This window comes from Camelus bactrianus, chromosome 13, assembly GCF_048773025.1.
Source record: "Camelus bactrianus isolate YW-2024 breed Bactrian camel chromosome 13, ASM4877302v1, whole genome shotgun sequence".
In the NCBI taxonomy this organism is placed as follows: domain Eukaryota; kingdom Metazoa; phylum Chordata; class Mammalia; order Artiodactyla; family Camelidae; genus Camelus; species Camelus bactrianus.
The window spans coordinates 39,826,804-39,845,833 of record NC_133551.1 but is presented as its reverse complement, the minus strand read 5'-3'; the positions used below and the strand labels follow the sequence as shown (position 1 = coordinate 39,845,833).

The following is a 19,030-nucleotide window of genomic DNA, read 5'->3' as shown; positions in this document are numbered from 1 at the left end:
CAGAGCTGCCTCTCCCTTGATAAGCAGAGGATTTGAGGGGAGCATGGGCCAATTTACATGGGAATCCAGCCCCCCTGGGGAGAGGAGGGCCTTTAACATCCCCCCTGTCCAACCCCTTCTCCTTTAGATCTGAACATAGAGATACCCAGCAGGTGGACCCTATGATCTTTTCCCTGGTCCTGGAGCTGGAAAGGGCAAAACCTAGAAGGGTAGCAGGACACAGGGGCCTGGTGGACCATCCACTGAGGGAAGGGGAGGGCTGGTTCCAGAGCAGTGTTTAGCCGTCTGGTTCTGTCTGGGGAAATGAAGGGCCTTCATTCACTGGCTGGAGTGATGTTGAACAGTGACAACTTCTGATTGTGGTGAGTCATTACAACAGTGAAGTACGGACAATCCCGGGAGACCCGGAGTCCTCAGGGAGTTCTTAGCTGGCTGGGAAGGAAACAGGTCTCTTAACAGAGGGATACTGGACTTTTTGTTAAGAAGGGTAGGTGGAGGCTTGAGCAGTTAATTTGAAAAGCAAAGATGTGATCACATTTGTACACTGAACGAGCGAGAGAGACATGCTGGGCACGCGTATACAAACATACCCCATTCTCATCCGATACAGACAACGCTACTGCTACTGGCTGTCTCCGCCTGGAGTCCTACAGGAAACTCCAACTCAAGCCAAAGTTCTGGCTGTTCATCCTCCCAAAGGTCCTATCCTGAACTGTGGGACACCAGTACAGTCCTGCAGGCCAGAAGCATTGGAGTCATTCTTTAAGAAATAAATGACTACACAAATATCTTTTCCTTGTATTAGTAGTGTCTACTATGGGAAAATTGCAAAATGATCCCATTTTACTTATTTATTTATTGGGGGGGGAGGTCATTAGGTCTATTTATGTATTATTAGTTTTTTTTTAAACGGAGGTACTTAGGATTGAACCCAGGACCTCATGCTTGCTAAGCATGTGCTCTACCGTTTGAGATATACCCTCCCTCCAAAATGATCCCATTTTAGAGATGTGAGAACTGAGCCCGGGAGGAGAGTCATCATGACTTCAAGGTCACAAAACCAATACAAAGCAGTCCTAGGTTCACACTGTCTGTTCTAGAGAAGGGAACAAATGTTTGACATTTCCAGCTAAAAAAAAAAGTTTCCTCTGATGCCAGTTTCCTTGGAGTGTGGTGAGGCTGTTAATTCACTGAGGCCCAGTTTCAGTATTGCTGGCAGGAAGCCTGCCCTGATGTCCTTACCCATACTGATACACTGACTCTACAACAGATGCTACAAAATAATCTTGAGGCCCTTCCGGTGCTGGGACCCTCTGCATGTCTCTTTTCATCCTTACTATGGTCCTGTGAGTTTCATGGAATCTCTCTCCTTTTTTTTTTTTTTCAGATGAGGAACTTGAAGATGAGAGAAGTTAGGCATCTTGCCAGCTCCCACGGCAGAATGAGGATTGGAGCCGGACCTGTGCTCACTGGGAGGGACAATCAGAGCACCCCTTCTCAAGCCGGCCTGTGCACTGAGAGTCTGGCAATGATGCAGATTCCGAGTCAGGTGCTGGAGGGAGGGGATCAGGGTGGGAGCTGAGCCTGCACGTTTCTAACACACTCCCAAGGGATTCTAAACCTTTTGGTCTGAGAACCGCAGTTTGAGAAGCAGGAGTTCAGAGCACCCCTCTCATTCTGCAGCAGAGAAGTCAAGTAATGTACTTACTTCAAGCCACGGGGCGAATTAGCAGGGGCAGTGGGATGAGGATTCAGGAGCCCTGATTTCCAGTGCAGAGCCTTTCCTACCCTGTGTGTCACCTCTCAGCTCCAAGCCTGCCTTTCTGCTCTCAGCTTTGGACACTGGAGCTGGGACTCTACACACTACACTGTGCTGCTTTGCCCATTGGCCCCGTGTTAGGGTCTGTGCACATGCTTGAAAAGTGAGAGAAAGAGGGAGACAGAAAGAAGACAGAGATGGAGGCTGCTCAGCCATCAGCAGGAGTGGGGCTGGGAGGGCAGAAGAGACTTGCTCCTTCCTGTTTGCTCCCAAGGCCTTCGTCTACAGGGTGTGAGATCACCCAGCCGAACTTCTATTGCAGTAGCAGCTCCTTCCTGGAGCAGCAGCTGGATCCAGTTTGCAGGCTTCTCAGTCCCTGCAGAACATCCTCACAGGCACTGGCCCCAGCAACCAGCATCCCTTCCCCAGGGGCTGAGCGCCCAGCCCACGGTGCCCTCCTCCAAGTGTTTACTGTGAATAATCCAACCTCGGCCCTTTGTCCTCCAGCCCTGGGCAGCAGCAGCCTCCGGCACCTGCTCACTCCTCCTAAGTGTTTTCTTCTTGACTCTTCAGCCACCGAGTCAACAACTTTAACCCAGCTTGCGTGTCTTTATACTAACTTCTCTCTGTTAAAATAACTGGACCTTGACTGATACACTCAGTGATATGTTAATTTAAAAATAAAACATTCCCTCTAGACTCTGAATTCTTGAAGAGTGGCTGCTGGGTCATTATGATGAGTCTGGCCTCTATCAGTGTGAGTGCTTGGCGCATGGCAGCAAATACACACATGCACACGCGCGCTCACACACACACACACGCACACAGAAGCAGAATGGATGAAGTTGTTACATATTTTTCTCTTAAGGCTAGATCCATAGAAGGGCCTTGTTTATAAAGTGCTGGTTGAATTGAAAATAAATTCTTGGATTTCTAGGGGTGGTGAGGAACAAAAAAAAAAGTCCAGATTTAAGAATCAACAGGACTTGTGCTTCTAATCCGACTTCTTCCACTTATTAGGCAAATTGCTTGCACTTCTCCATTTCCTCCTCTGGAAAGTGGCGCTAATACCCACCTCTGGGTTGTTGGGATTAGAAAGGATGCAGATAGAAGGCTGACACGGGCTTGGAGCACGCTTTGGAGAGCGGCCAGGGCACAAGCTGTTAAAAGGGGATCAAGTCGCTGTTCTAATCAGGTTCCAGCAGAGAAGAACAAGAAGCACGTGGTGACCCAGGAAGGCTAAATTGCCATGAAGATGAGATAAATGGGAGGTGATTTTCTGATGAAGTAAAGACAGGGAGGAAGTTGAGGCCCAGAGTCTCCCCAGAGAAGGTTTTGGGTTTATGAGGAGTTTGGTGACCACAGAGAGGCCATTCAGAGTATTCCATGTGCTGGACGCAGTGCCAGGCACTAGGGGTGCAGAGGTGAATGGGACAGGCTTATTGTCTTGGAAACACACAGCACATCCAATCAATTCATTCAACTTGCATCATAGGGGGTCTGCTGGGTGCCAGGCCCCTGAGCCAGGGGCTGGGGCTGCAAAGGTGAATTAAAGTAGTCTCTGACCCGAGGAATTCAGAATTTAATAAGGGGCAGGTGAGATCAAAGGATACAAGGCATGTAAACCTCGGAGGACACCCTGCTCCTTAAATGGTTGTGTAGCCCTGTCTCCCTCTCCAATCCATCCTGCTAACTCATAGCCGTTGGAGGCTTACGTAGCCCTAAGGTCATGGTGGTGGAGCTGGTGATAACGTCAATAATGATCACAGTGATGATGATGATCATAGTGAAGACATAGAAATGGAAAGAATGTAGGACCCAGGATTCAGCCTGGCTTGAGTTCAAATCCCAGCTCCACCACTTACTTGCTCTAATTACCTGGAGCAAGTTAATTCATTCTTTCTTTGAGTCCCAATTTCCTGAGAGGACTGAACTGAATCCATTCACTTATTCTGTCATTAAACATTTATTGAGCATCAATAGGTGACAAGCATCGCATAGTTGCTAGGGATTCAACAAACCTCTAGTTCGATAAAGTTATCAGAGGACATAGACCCAACTATGTGCATAGTCTGTACGAAAGCCCTGAAGGAGAACGTAGAACAGTGAGTGAGAAGTGTTAGTTCTGGAGTTGGGAGTGGGCGATGTTTCATAGAGATGACCACCTTGGCCGTTTAGGTGGGCATAATCCCACTAGGCAGAGGAGGGAAGGCTTCCAGGGACCCCTACCTGAGCAAAGGTTCAGGGGTGCGGGGGAGCTCTCCAGACTGATGAAGGGAGGGGGAAGGAGGTAGGTCAAATCTTGATTGGCCCCAAATAATAGATTTCAGTGCTTTTTCATGGTTAACCACCTATGATGTTGTTAATCTCAGGCAGTGGAGGTCCTGCAGGCATAAATACAGTTTGCTTCTGAAGGTGGAGAGAATGTTTCTATCAGATAACACAGCTGGACATTCCAGCATTCCAGAAAGGAATGATGGCCAAAGGTCAGGACATGTCTAAGTGTCAGCCGAGGGAGGTTGACGTGGGGTTCTAAGAGGTGAGCGGCTCCAATGAAAAAATGCACAAGGAGTTGCCATACCGCCGGACAGACTTTAGCCGGAGACACCATGGGGTTAACAACACTTTATTGCCACAGGGAGGTGTACGCCTAAGATGCACCTGTCCTGCTTTTTATCTGTTCTCTGCCAGCACTTGAGCAATCTGAGTTTCTTTGTTTATTAGGCTTACAGAATATTTCTAGCACATGCGTACTTCTATTTTCTTTGTTCTAAATCTTATATAATTGACGCATGTGTATAGCAATTATTTACTGCATACTACAAACACGCTCTGATCGTGGCCTTGGGTCCCACGGCCTTAACTCATCTCAAGGCCAGTTCACATTCCACCCCCTAGGTCGTGGGGACCTTGGCCCACAGGGCGGAACATTGTGCCCAAAGACCACAACAATACAGAGTACAGCATCCTGCCAATACACAGGCAGCGACAATAGCCAGGACAGTTAGTCTCCATCTCCAGGAGGACGTCAAGGATGACCACCAATTTTTAAGGGGGTCTTGAGTTACATGATTTATTAAAACCAATTTTTGATCTATTTTATGCAGTGCCTTAGCTACTTCCTTCTGGTGATCTGGTATATAGATACAACATTTAATATGTGACATAGCACATGTGCCACCCTGGCTTGCAGTGAGAATATCTGATGCCGTTCTATTTTGTAAGCCCACCTTTCACATCTGCATAGTCTCATCTAACAATTCCTCTATAGCTCTTCTAGTAAAATTCAGTACAGCTGATATGTGCTGAGCCAAAGCTTTTACCTGCAATTTGACACTGATGGTCCCAGCACCAGGCAGGAACAGGGCCATGGGATAAAACCAAGTTGCACGCTTTCCCTGGTGCCACTGGGTGTGCAATGGGTCCCAGTTTGTGGGGCACTCTGTTAAAGTGGGCCGGATATTTCCGGGCAAGTAAGTTTTACCCCAAGTATAGTGCCCTGTCCATTTAGCCAGGAGATAAGATCATCCGTGGGTGCCACATACCCACAGGTACCCTGGTGGCAAGAAATTGGTGGGTTTTGTGCCAGTTAGAGGTCATCCATCCCACCAGGTGGAGGCATTTACATTATAAGTAATTTTGGCACATGGCTCTTCTGGGAGCCGCCCCATTGTGCGGTTTGGAGCCTCGTGTTCAAACTGCTGCTCAATACAAAGAGGGCTTAAATTTTTCATTTTTACATGAACACAATTTATCCATCCCCACCCATTTTTTACAGTCCTTTCAATTGGGGGGGGGGCATTGCCCCGTTCACGTTGGAGTATATCTTTAATAGTCTGCTGCCACAAGTCCCAGGGCAATCTCGCTGTCCTGTTGGTATTTTATTGAACCAAGGTGCTCCAATTAGCTTCGGACGCGGGGTGGAGGTGCCACGGCAGTCCATCTCCTTCGTCTACGGGAAGTTCAGTACAGACCCAACAGTGAGAGATGCACAAATGTGTGTGCCCAGGAGAACATGGTATTTGCTGTTACCCTGGACAGAAGGACAGAGCAGAGGTGGACACCATGATTGGCAAATTTCTCCCTTCTGGGAGGATGCTAGTCACTTTCTCATCCTGTGAGAGTACAGTGGCAGGAAGGGCTGTTTGCCCTGGGCGGTGGTACCACACCAGCCGGCCCACACTGGGTTGGTTACACTCTGGGAGAGCTTCAGGAGCTCTCAGTGGAATTGCCCAAAGCCGTAGGGCTTCTGCTCCTTTAAGTAGGGACACTCCTGTTTTCCCTAGGGTGACCTGTAAATCAAAAGGCCATTCCCCCACTCGTGGGGTTACCTGCAGGGCTTTCTCTAGCCCGTCGCCCCATGGTTCCAAAAGGGCTAGCCAGGGGCCTTCAGTCTGGACCTGATTCTTCCATGTCCAGGTGTCCTGTTGTCCTGAGTTCAACACCCTGGGGGCATGTAATATTAATGCGTGCCCCACTATTGAGACATCGGAGGCATTCTGCATGGGCCCAACTCTGAGCCTCCAAATAGTCCCTTGCAATAACTTTTCCAGGGGGCACATACCTGTACAGCAAGATTGTTCATTTAAAAGATGTACCGCCTGCAGCAAGACACTGTTCCAGCCTCGCCCTTGTGGTTTGAGAGCCCTCAGTTTGTCCTTTAATAGGCCATTGTACCGTTTAATCATTCCTGCTGCTTGAGGACGGTAAGGCATATGCAATATCCAGTTAACATTATTTTTTTTGGCCCTTTCCTGGGTCTGTTGGGCAGTAAAAGGGGTCCCTCTATTATAGAGCGAGACAGGATACCCTGCCTTCCAAGTACTGCCATGGAGCAGGTTCCCCTGCCTTTTCTGTACTGTTACAGAGTCAGGGTGTGGGTTTATACATTAGCACCATTTATATTGCCCATAACTTAGCCCATTGGCTGGATTGGCCCTCTCCGTTCTCATACCAGAAGGCTTCAGTGGCAGGGTGCAGTGCTACTGCAACCCAAGTGGGTGGACTGCCCTTATAAGATCCATCTGTATACCAAGCTGTTCCTGGGGGTGGCCCTTTCCCTTCACGAAAGGGACTGGGCACAGGGTCCACTCCTTGTTGTGGGAGCATCTGTACGTCAGGCGCAACAAATCTCGTAGGCCCTAACACCTGCTGCAACTCTGCAGCCAAGCGACTAGCGGTGTTCTGGGCTCTCTGTTCCAAATAAGCACCCCGCTTCGTCAGAGCTGGGGTCTGGGCAGTTCCCGATCGGGGCTGCTTTGCCCATGTCTGTACCCATCCTACAATAGGGTACGTGGTCTGCACTTGGACCTCTTGCCTCCCCGTCAGGGGTTCAGTGGCATAGGTTGTTAGCAATTGTTTTTCAATCAAAGAACAACAACATTTAGCCCCTTTCCACAACTGAGACCAGAATCCTATGGGCACTTTCCGTTGCCCATGTTTTTGCCATGAGCCCCAGCCATATATATCGTGGTCCACATGGACTGTTAACCAGAAAGGGAGGTCTGGGTCTATAGTGCGCAGTGCTTGCGCTTGGGCCATCGCCTTCTTAGTTTTAACAAATGCACATTTGGTCTCCCTTTTTAATCATTTATATAGGGGTTTGGCTATCTGGGCCAAATGAGAAATAAACACCCGCCAGTATCCCAGAAGACCTAAATAAGTCTGTAACTGTTTAACCGTCTTGGGGCAGGAATATGCCTGTTTCCATGCACCAATGTGACTTCAACTCCTGTGTCTACTAGTGCCAGTACTCGCTGTTTATTTATGGGGGACCAGTGGATAGTCAGCTCAACATGTGGTCTCCGGTTGTGGGGGTGCCCCATGTCCCAAACGCCTTGGCCTTCCTACTAGTCTAGGAGGAAATCAGCAAAGGCTACCTTTCGGGCCTGATGGGAGGTTGGAAATGAAGTACATTGTTGCTTAGGCCGTAATTTTCTCCATAAGGCCATCAGCACCTCCAATGGCTGGCCATTTAATTTTACACAGTCCAAGCCAGCTGTCAGTAAATCATATCATATCTGCCGGCGATCTAGCTTTTGGGGCCCTCCTAAAATTGAAGCATTCCCCTTTTTCTCCTGTGGACTTCCCTTTCTGAGTCACTGCATGGGAGGAGGGGGTCCTGGACTCACCTTGAGTCTTGGCAGTATGCAGCTCCTTTCAGCACATCTTTATGTCCCCCAGACGAGCCAGAGCCTCAGTTACTTCATGTATAGGGCGGTCTACATACGGTGCTAGTAGTGCCGCCATAGTCCCAAATGTTCCCGATGGGCCATTAGCCAAAATCAAATCTTTCATTTGAGCTGTAAGGAGCTTATTATTTAGACTATGGAAATACAAAGCAAACATCATCTGGTGCACCCATTTCTCAGACAACTTGAACTAAGTCCAAATACATGGTCCATTTACTCACGTGTCACTCATTGTGGTCCTGCAGGAGATCCCCCCTGAGCCATGGGCTCCTCCAGTTCCACCTGCTGCCTCACCACGGCCGTAGACGCAGTGGAACGGGGCTAGGGGCTGGGCTTACCACTCTCGGAGACGGTGGGACCGGAGCTACGCAGGCATAGCTGCTCTCGGAGGCGGTGGAGCTAGGACCATGCAGACACCTTTTTGCCGTGCTGGGTCTCTGCTTGAGCTCCTCTTCTCTGCACTGCAACTCCTCCACTTGCATCTATAAATCTCTCATGTCTTGGCTAGCATGCCGTAAAACAGATAAGAACATCCAGGCCACTGTCCCGGCTGCCTCTTGGTGGGCTAATGGGACGTTATTTTTTAACAACTCCAACACCCTCTGGACATTATCTGGCTGGGACGCCACTGTGTCCCAATCCTCAGGCTGAGCCCACATCAGCAAATAGGCTGCCACCGGGTACCATACAGAGGTAGGGGGCCATTTTGCTTCCATCAGAGCATCCCCATCAGGGGCAAGGGGTTCAGAGGGGGCACTCACCTCATCCTGATCACAGTGCCAAGTGGCAGCCGAGGGAGGCTGACGTGGGGTTCTAGGTGAGCAGCCCAAACGAAAAAATGCACGAGGAGTTGCCATACCGCCGGACAGACTTTAGCCGGAGACACCATGGGGTTAACAACACTTTATTGCCACGGGGAGGTGCGTACCTATGATGCACCTGTCCTGCTTTTTACTCGTTCTCTGCCAGCACATGCGCAATCTGAGTTTCTTTGTTCATTAGGCTTACAGAATATTTCTAGCACATGCGTACTTCTATTTTCTTTGTTCTAAATCTTATAGAATTGATGCATGTGTACAGCAATTACTTACTGCATACTACAAACATGCTCTGACCATGGCCTTGGGTCCCACAGCCTTAACTCATCTCAAGGCCAGCGCACACCAAGGTTGATGCTCTTGTTTATCTCCACTGGAGAGAGAAAGAGAAATAGAGACCTCAACCTTTCAACCAAGGCCTCGTGGTGTGTAAGTCAGCCTGTCCAGGGGCTGAGCGCTGAGAGTCTCCATTCTGCCCTGGAAATGTAAACACATTCCTCCACAATTAGGTACATCTCTCTGGAGTTCTCTCATCACCTACCCATCTGTAAATAACTTTAAAGTGCACTCTCAGATGCGGCCCAGCTTTCAGGAAAATTTATTCAGAAAGCCCCAGCTGTGCAGAAACACGGAAATGTCTTCCCTAGGCTTCACAGCAACCAAAGTGACAGAGGTTTGCCACAGCCAGAAACATTCACTAACACCCATGTTGTGCCAGGCTCTGTGTGGGACACTAGGGCCGGGCAAGCAGTAAGCCATGGCCCCTGCCTTCAAGGAGCACACAGCTCCAGAGGGAGGAGACATTGTTCCAGACCCAGGTTTAGCACCCCTGCCCCTACCTGCTCAGCCCACTTGCTTTGCTTTGGCCAGAGGGGTCTTAGTGACGATTCCCACCTCACAGTGGTCCTAAAGCCTGACAATGTCATCACAGCCTGAGAAGCCAGCTGACAAAGAGAGACCAGTGCTCCTGCCCACTGTCCGGCCTGGACCAAACCTTCAGAGACCCTGGCTTTCCCAGGCGCTTCCCAGGGGGCCAAGTAATGCAAGCTGGCAGTGCAGGGGGCTAAGGCCTGTGGGATGGACTTCGACCAGAGAGAGCAGGAAACGGAAATAACCCAGCAAATAAATTGCTTGCCACAGGCCTCCAGCTCCAGGGCTGTTTAAGATGCAGTGAGTCTTGGTCTGCTTGAGCTGCCATAACAAAATCCCATAGACTGAGTGGGATGGGACAACACAAATTAATTTCCCACGTTTCTGGAGGCTTCAAGTCCGAGATCAAGGCACCAGCACAGTCAGGTTCTGGTGAGGGCTCTCTTCCTGGCCTGCAGATGGCTGCCTTCCAAGCCGCCTATCTCCCCATTCATCATTCATCCACCTGTTCATTCATTCGTCTCTGAGCCAACATCCAGAGACCACCCCCGCAAGATGTCTCTGGCTGGGCCCCAGGTGAACAAGACCAGCCTGCCTTCTCCACACAGTGTGAGAAGTGTTCTGGCTGACCATGTGCAAGGGGCAAAAGGCACGCCGTAGGGCAGGAGTAGCTGGGAGTGGCGGGGTGGGCGGTAGTCAGTGGAACATCACAGAGAGCGGGTGGGTGGAGGTGGTCTGGGCAAAAGAAACTGCCCATGCAAACGGAAGAGAAAGAGAAGCCATGGGGTTCAGGAAGGAAGACTTGGTGCAGTGTGAGGGGTGATGGGAGAAGCCAGGTCCTGGAAACCCTCCGGGTAAGGTGCCTGGACTGTTACCTGTGAGAGGTTTCTGAGTTATAAGGAGGGCTTTGTGGAGGAGGAATGGTGACAGACCCCCAGCATCAGATGGAGAGACCAGCAAGAAAGCAATGAGGTTACACATTGTCAGTCCCAGGTTGAGGAGCTGGGGCTGGAATCAAAAGTTCTAGAGAGAAACCAGAACCCTCCTGGGGGTTTCCTGCAGCGAAGAGGCGACCTGGGCAACATCAAACGGTGACGCCTGTGTGTGCGCGTGCGTGAATTCTGGGTGGGTTGACCCCATTCTTCCTCTCCTAGCTCCTGCGCTGCCCCAGCACTATCCAGGGAAGAGCAGAGCAAAGCAGAGCAAAACTCTTCTCCTCTTGCTCAGGAGAGCTGCCCCAGGCTTGAAAAATGGGGTGAGTAAGGTCCACATTCCTGGAACCCAGGAGGATGAACAAATGTACTTACTGTGCTGGCAAAGAAGCAGAGCTGAGCCTTGGGGTCAGACCCGAGTCCAACCCCACTTCACCTAGAACTGGCTCAGAGACCTTGGGCAGCTCCCTTAATGCCTCTGGGCCTCCGTTCCCTCTCCTGTAAAGCAAGAAGATGGTGTCTACATCATGTGATTGCTGTGATGCTAAGTGCAGCCCGTGAAGCATCCAGCCCACCATGGATACCTAAGTGCGGGTAGTTCTGACTCTGTTCACTCCTTCATCCTCCCCAACGCCCGCCCACTCCAAGGATGCTGGCAGCCGGCTGGTGGTGTCTCAGCTGAAGTACCTGCAGCCCATGTCTCCTTCATGTACAAATCAGTCCACAGACTGTCCCTCCCTCCCTCACTGGGCTGGTGGGGAGGTTTGAGCTTCAGCCTTCCGTGAGTCTGGGCTGGGCTCTGCACACACCCCAGGTCCCCAAGAGCCTTCAGTGACTTATTTTCAAAGCTACCTTCAGTGTTCATTTTAGGAAAACAAAAGGCGAAGAAAGCAAACTCTGGGCTCCCAGGAGCAGGGGCTGCAGTAAAAAAGACACCTGGAGAACCTCCCACAACCCTAAGAATTGGATTCTGTTAAAGCCCAATTTAGAAGAGGAAATTGAGGTACAGAGAGGTTAGGGCACACAGCTGGCAGGGCAGCCCAGCTGGAAAGTGGGGGAATCACATGGAAATGCACATCTGTCTGACCCCAGTGCCTTTGTTTCTTCTATTGCCCACCTGGCCTAGAGCCACAGAAAAACCACAGGGCCAGGCTGCTCAGAATCAGGGACCTCCGAGAGGAAGAGGAGTCCACCCACCCTGGTTGTTTGCCCGCATTTTACTGTAAAGTTAACCAAGGCCCAGGGAGGGCCAGTGGCCAGCTAAGCTCTGTTCTCCCACCCTGATCTCCAGATGTCCCACTCAAGTAACACAATTTCTTGATTTTAAAGACAATTGTCATTAAGAACTTTGTGTGCATTTAACTGTGAAACAAGCCCTGCCCCAATGCCAAAGCAAAGTAGAGAAATGACCCCGGAGGTTGAGGAGGGGTCTTGGTAGGGAGTGATGCACCAAGGGTTCAACCTCTGCCCTGTTTCTGGAGAGAAGAAATGGTCAGGCTTGGGAGATGACCAGGCAGCCGGCCCGGAGCATACAGCCTGGCACAGTGCCTCAGTGAGTACATGTGGAAAGAGTGAAAACTAAAGTTCTGGGCCCTCAGAGATGGCACAGCTGGGACCACCAGATGGGCAATTGACCCCATTGCACCTGGGAGGTCCTGAGACATTAAAGACCATTTGTGAATCCTCTGGGGATGGCAGCTTGGGCTCCTGGCTCCGGGAGCGTGGCCGTGTAGAGGTCAGTGGAGCCCGAAGATTGCATGTGGCTCACGTGGCCTGCGAACCACAGTGCCCTCTATCTTTAATTGTCGGTAGGGCCGAAATTAGACGCGTGATGGCGGAGCTCACCACAAGGTGGCGCTCATGAGTTCTCCTTAGTTTTAATTTCCAGCTCCTGTGACAAGTTTGGGATTCTTGTGTGGCTGAACAAAGAGAACCTCGACTTAGTCTTCGGAAGTTATAAGGCCGACTGCAAGTGCTGTCGTACTTCCTAGTCTACCATGTTGCAACTACCCCCAGCCTGGGAAATAACAAGCTAGGATTCCAAGACCAAAATGAAGGTCCTCGTTCAACAACTCAGTTTGAATGGCAGCCACCAATAACAAAATAATGCAACACTCTGAACGGCTGTGTGACCCTGGGCAAGTCATTTGACTCCTGGGCACCTCAGCTTTCCTAAGATGGAAAATGATATAATCATCATCTCTTTCACATGCAGCTGTTGGGGGAAGCGAGGAAAAACAGAAGCACTACTGTATTATGTTTATCAGAGCCCCTCAAACCCAGCCCTGCTCTACCACCTCTGTTGGATTCTCGCAACCAGTGGTCCCTGGCCACTGCTGCTGGGGAAGCAGAGATGAATGTGAGGCAGTGCCTGCCCTTTGCTGCCCCCAGCCGGGGGGAGTATCCCTTAAGGATGGGTCCTCCTCAGGCCCCAGATTGTGAGTGACATCCCTAGGGTCTCCCAACCAGAGTGTGGCCCATCCAGTGCTGGACCCCGAGTATCCTAACAGCCAGCCCCAGGTGACAGGAGTTCATAACAGTGACCTCAGCTCTTCCAGGTGGAACAAGATTCCCTGTGCTACCTGCCCCGTGCCTGTTAACACATCGGCATGAGGTGGGCTAGTCCTCGTCAGTGAGGCTCCCGTTCGCCCTCCAGTGTAGGGATTTACAAGGCAGCAGAGTCAGATTGCTTCCAGAAATGACATGGTTTCCTGCAGGCCTGGGCCTTTACAAAACCATAATAGGAGTCATTGTCCACTCGGTGACTCAGCGCCTCCAGACGGTGGAGCACGTGGTGCACTTCTCCTTGAATAAAGTTCCCAGGAAGGACTCCCCTCTGTGCAGACAGTTTGGTTTGCTTTCTTTTCTTAGGAAAGAGACACCAAGTAAGCCTGACTTTTCCCTGATGTCTGCTCAGCCAGGGAATGACAGGAAGGAGGATTTGGCTGACATCAGCTCTTTGCAGATGCCTGGTATGAGTGGTTCTTTCGGTCCCTTGTCAACAGGCTCTGCTCACTCAGAAGTATAGCACTGTGGTTAGAAGCACAGGCCGTGCAGACTGTGTGGGTTCAAATCTCAGCTCTGCTGCTTACTAACTTGGTCAGGGGACTTAACTTTACTGGGGCTCAATTTCTCCATCTGTGAAATGGGCTGCTGTGAGAATCAAATGAGTTCCTTTTGTAAAGCTCTTAGAACCAGGTCTGTCCCATAATAAGTGCTGTGTAAGTGTGAGTGCTCCTTGCCTTGCTATGCCCTCTGTTGATGGGGATGCAATAGAGAGCAAGGGACACAAACATTTGTAAGGCAACATTATAGCTGAAGCACTTTAGGTATGTCACTGGTGATGCTCTGAATAGCCATGAGAGGTAGGAGCTCTCATCCTCATTTGATTGATGAGGAAATAGAGGTTTATGTGGGGAAGTGCCTAATACTATGTCACCTCTGCAGCAGAGAAGTGACCAAGTCCTCAGCCCCCAGGCGGGGCCATTCTCTTCTGTCCTTATCTTCTTGCCCCAGCCCCCTCGGCCTTCAGGTGCCTCTTGGTCCCCTGTCAGTCTAATCTGTCTGACCTGAGAGTCAGAACAGATCCTGGCAGTGTTAGAGTAAGTAACGCTGACTGCTCTAACAAAGAGCCCTCAAATCTCAACACTTACCACTCTGGAAGGTTCTTATTCACATCACAGTTTAATGCAGGTCAGGTATGGTGAGGGGGTCTGCTCCACACAGTCACTGAAGGACCCAGGGTTCTCTCATCTAGTGACCTTGCCACCCTCCAGGGGCTCAGAGTCCCCCCTGGATCCCCTGCGTTTGGCCAGTCAACAAAGGAAGAGCAAGAACACGGAGGATTGTGTAAAGGGGCTTTACAGGTAGAAACCATGTCTGCGTCATCTGAATCTCATCCAACCTAGCACACAGGAAATATGTGCTTGCTCAGCTGAGGGGCTCATCATGGGGGTGCTCAGAGGATACCGAACCCTTCCCAGGGAAAGGTGGAGAAGTGTTCACCAAAAAGGGCACATCTGAGTTGGATAGTGAAGGATAAATAGGAGTTTTCTGGATAAGGTAGAGGGGAAGGGTATTCTGGCAGGGTGGAATAGCATGTGCAAAGACACATGGGCTAGGAAGATAAAGGGCCAGCCTGGTAGGATCACAGAGTGGGAAGTGGGGTAAGGGGAGTTGGGGCTAGAGAGGTAACCAAGGCTAGAATCGGAAGGTTCTTGTTCCTCATTGTTTTCTATCCCTTAAGTGCCAGCCCCAGGCCTCCTCCCTAGGACTCTAGGACATGGAGAGCCTCCTTCTGTCCTTGGAAACACTGATGTTCAGGCCATTTTAGCTTGGAATGAGTCAACTTGACCCTGACAGCAGCCCAGTGAGGGAGGAAGAGTATATGGAATTATGGTCCCCATTACTTTTATTGTCTAACTGTTTATTGCTAGTCTGAAATTTTTTTGACTTTTATTTATTGAACTTGTTGAATTGCTCAGTTCACACGTAGATTCTTTTGGACTTGCACCAAAATCATATGATGTGCATATAATGTGTTTTATTTCTTCCTGTATAATCTTTATGTTTTTTTCCCCTTACCTTATTGCACTGGCTAGGATTGCCAATAAAATGGAATTGCATCAGTGATAAGAGACATCCTTGTCTCCTTCCTGATCTCAGGGGGACAACTTTCAAAATTTTGCCATTAAGTATTCTATTGGTCAGCTTGGGCCACTCTGACAAAATACTATAGACTGGATAGTTTAAATAAGAGAATTTTGTTTCTCAGTTCTGGAGGCTGGAAGTCCAAGGTCAAGGTGCTGGTGAGGTCGGTTTCATTCTGAGGCCTCTTCTCTTGGCTTGTAGGTGTTGCCATCTTGCTCTATTTTCACACGACTAGAGAGACAGAGGTCTCTTCTTACAAGGCCACCGGTCCTATTGGATTAGGCTCCTACCTTCATGATCTCATTGAACCTTAATTGCCTACCAAAGGCTCCATCTCCACATACAGCCGTTTTGGGGGTTAGGGTTTCAAGATGCGAACTTCTGGGGAACACAGTTCCATCCATAGCAAGTATAATGTTTACTGTAGATATTTTTTAGTAGATACCTTTTATCAGGTTATTTCCTTCCATTCTAGTTTGCCAAGTACTTATTAAAAACCATGAATTGGCATTGAATTTTATCAATTTTTTTATACTTCTCAAAATAATTTTATAGATTTTCTACTTTATTTTGTTAATGAGAGGATTTTATTGAGTGGTTCTCAACTGAGGGCAATTTTGCTCCCTAGGGAACATTTGACAATATCTGGAGACATTTTTGATTGACTCAACTGGTGTGTGTGTGTGTGTGTGTGTGTGTGTGTGTGTGTGTGTGTGTGTTACTGGCATCTAGTAGGTAGAAACTACAATGCACAGGAATGCCTTTCACAACAAAGAATTATCCAACCAAAAATGTCAATAGTGCCAAGAGGGAGGAATCCTGATTTACACTGATTAATTTTTGAATGTTAAACTAACCTTGCATTTTGGAAATAAATCCAACTTGGTTGTGATGTAATATTAAAAACCACTCAGGTGCTGCCTGTTGCTGGGGTGGGAAGGGACCTTCCCAGGATCCTGGGGGGAGGGGCTGGTGGTGTGAGCAGGAGATGCCTGTGACACCGAATCCTCAGAACCCAGTCAAGGGGTCAGTGGAGAAGACCCCAGGCCTCTGGAGGGCAGATGGGTCTGGAGGATGGGGATCTCTGAGAGCACGACTGAGAATTAGAGGAGATGTTTAGCAGCATCATTGTGATTGGCTCCCGGGATAACGGCAACATTGTCTGACTGAGACAAAGTGAGGTGCTGCTGGGAAGGCAGACAAAAGACAGAAAAAGTGGAGAACAGAGCTGGGGCCCAGGGACCAGGGAGCACTTTTGGGGAGATGACATTCAAGTGAGGTGGCTCAGGGAGAAATGACGGCTCAGAATGATTGTCTGGAGCAACAGCTGTGTCCAGACCTTAAGGGTCTGCAAAGTTGGGGGGACATGGGGGGTGAGGCTGGCTTGAAGACCTGGGACTAAGGGGACCATTGCGGTATAGTTTAAGATGTTTATCCTCTGTGCTTGGTGTAGGCGTCCATCCATCCCTCATTTACTCATGCAGTCCATACCCACTGGATACCCACTCTGCATGAAGCACTGTGCCAGGTATGGGTTATAGGGTTGGAAAGTTCCTGTCTCTGAGGAACACAGTCTCAGAGTCATGTAGAAATCTAGAGAGAAGCTGGCACTCTGTTAGGAGCCCCAAACAGAGTACTCATCCATTCTGAAAAGGTTTCCTCTGGAAAGTGATGCATTGGCTGGAACAGGAAGGGTAAAATGGGCAAAGGGTGTGTCAGGAGAGGGAACAGCATTTGCAAAGCCTCGGGGCATTCAGTTCCCTCTTGATTCTGGCTGAAGCAGAGTTCAGGGGGAAAGGATCGAGGATCTGGATAGGCATTGGCTTAGAGTGCAGCCTGGTGGAATAGAAAAGGTCAGGCTTGGAGTCTGACTGCTCTGACACCTCTGTGTGGCCTTCAGCAAGTTACTTAACCTCTCTGAGCTACTTTCCTCTTCCATAACAAAGAGATAATAGTTCTTTCTTCTTGGGAAGCATTTCATTAGGGATAATCAATAATTAGGAATTATTACTTAGGAGAATGAATATCAAATAACTAGCATATTGTCTGACACATAAGAAGCATTCAGGAACAATTTATTTAGTCAATTCCAAGAAGCATTTCCCTCCGGAATTTCACATCTCTGATATAAGGATTAATTGTCAAGATCTGATTGACAGCATCTCTTTCTTGGTGATAATAAACAAGTGGTGTCATACGATTGATGACATTTTACTGTCAAATAAATACGGAGATTGTCATTCTAAGTAAAGTAAGCCAGAAAGAGAAAGAAAAATACCATATGATATCACTTGTATGTGTAATCTAAAAAAAAAAAAATACAAATGAACTTATTTACAAAACGGAAACAGACTCACAGACATAGAAAACAAACTTGCAGTTATGAGGGGAGGAATAAATTAGGAGTTCGAGATTTGCAGATACTAATTAATATATATAAAATAGATAAACAACAAATTTATACTGTATAGCACAGGGAAATGTATTCAATATCTTGTAGTAACTTATGGTGAAAAAGAATTTGAAAATGAATATATCTATGTTCATTATGACTGAAGCGTTATGCTGTACATGGAGATTTATCTGCTTGGAAGTAGTAACTGAAGCCGTGGTAGTGAACCAGGTTGTCTAGGACAACAGAGGAAGGGCCAAAGCATGCTCTGCTCAATCCAGCATGGTCAGAGGAGGGGATTGGGGTCACATGCCTCTGCCCAGGGATTGTTGGGGGTGGGGCCAGGCCATATAGTCCTTCTCCAGGGCGGCAGTGCCCTCCTCTGCAGGTACTGGAGAAGAGGAAGTTGGGGCGCACTTGGAGAGGAGCATGGGACTAGGCATGTAGTAGTGATCTGTACTTGTTGGGAGGGGAAAGGGGACGACTAGGGGACATGGGACTAGTGAGGGGGTGGAAGAAGAGAGCCAAAGGAGAGAGCGAGGGTAACAGAGTATCCCCACCCAGCCCAAAGGGGATGGGGAAGGGAAGAGCAGGGCCCGGTGTGCATGGGGCCACATGTGGGTGAAAAGAACAGGGGCTGAGGGCATGACAGGTCATGACTTCACCCTGGTTAATTCAGCACTCTGAGTTGCCCCCTCTATGAAGCAGGAGTAACTATTACTTTCCTTGCCGCACAGTTGTGGGAATTACAATTAACCACTTAGAGTTCAGGTGTCCCCTGCCATCTGAACTCTCATTCTCTGAATACTCATGATGATGACCTGTAGAATTGCTACCCAAGACGCATGGCCCTAACCGAACACTTGCCTGCTAAGTTGGCTTGTGCACCAGTGAAACCATTTAAATCATGCGTGAGCCCCAGTGAGAGCATGTGGTGGCACCGAAGCTTGGCTTCAGTCTTTACTCCTCAGATCACACCCCTGGAGTTCATTGTTCACACGTGCTGGGCGTTATTGCTAGCATCGTCCTCATTTTAAACAAATATTTTATTTATTACCACACTATTTAATTATTTTATTTTGGCGGAGGGTTGGGGAGGTAATTAGGTTTGTTTATTTTTAGAAGAAGTGCTGGGGATTGAACCCAGGACCTCACATATGCTAAGCATGCACTCTACCACTTGAGCTATACCCTCCCCACCTTCCTCATTTTTTTTTTAAAGTGAGAATACTTTCTAGAAAACTGAAAAATCTGGATGAATGAAGCCTTTATTAACAGAAAGAGCAGATGTGACAACAGGTGTTGAGTAGGGGCACATAAATGCTGTGAGCTGGGCCATGGCCATGCACCCCTCACCCATGCCTGTGTCGGGCAGGCAGTGATTGTGATTACAAGTGAGTGTGGTCGTGACATAAGCA

General features: G+C 49.0%; 1 long non-coding RNA gene across 2 annotated transcripts; it reads right to left on the bottom strand.

Moving 5' to 3' along the window:
- Positions 1-4,369: 4,369 nt before the first annotated feature.
- LOC141579700 (uncharacterized) lies at positions 4,370-8,946 on the bottom strand. 2 transcript variants are annotated; one of them, XR_012511555.1, is made up of 3 exons: positions 8,712-8,946; positions 7,891-8,454; positions 4,370-5,792 (listed from the first exon to the last, which is right to left on the bottom strand). It is a non-coding gene; the product is annotated as an uncharacterized LOC141579700 (long non-coding RNA). The 2 variants fall into 2 exon arrangements; XR_012511554.1 differs by having other exon boundaries at positions 7,891-8,946.
- Positions 8,947-19,030: the final 10,084 nt, after the last annotated feature.